Genomic DNA, 248 nt, shown 5'->3' with positions numbered 1-248 from the left:
GATGGGATATGGGACACTGGGAAGGGATATGGGACACTGGGAAAGGACAGGAGATGGGATATGGGACAGGAGATGGGACACTGGGATGGGAGATGGGATACTGGGAGGGGATATGAGATACTGGGATGGGATATGGGACACTGGGAAGGGACAGGAGATGGGATATGGGACAGGAAATGGGATATGGGCCACTGGGATGGGATATGGGCCACTGGGATGGGATATGGGACACTGGGATGGGATATGGG

The sequence above is a fragment of the Neopelma chrysocephalum genome, unplaced genomic scaffold (assembly GCF_003984885.1).
Source record: "Neopelma chrysocephalum unplaced genomic scaffold, ASM398488v2 Primary Assembly neopelma1_97344, whole genome shotgun sequence".
Taxonomy (NCBI): domain Eukaryota; kingdom Metazoa; phylum Chordata; class Aves; order Passeriformes; family Pipridae; genus Neopelma; species Neopelma chrysocephalum.
The sequence above is the reverse complement of the archived record's forward strand: the minus strand, read 5'-3'. Positions refer to the sequence as shown.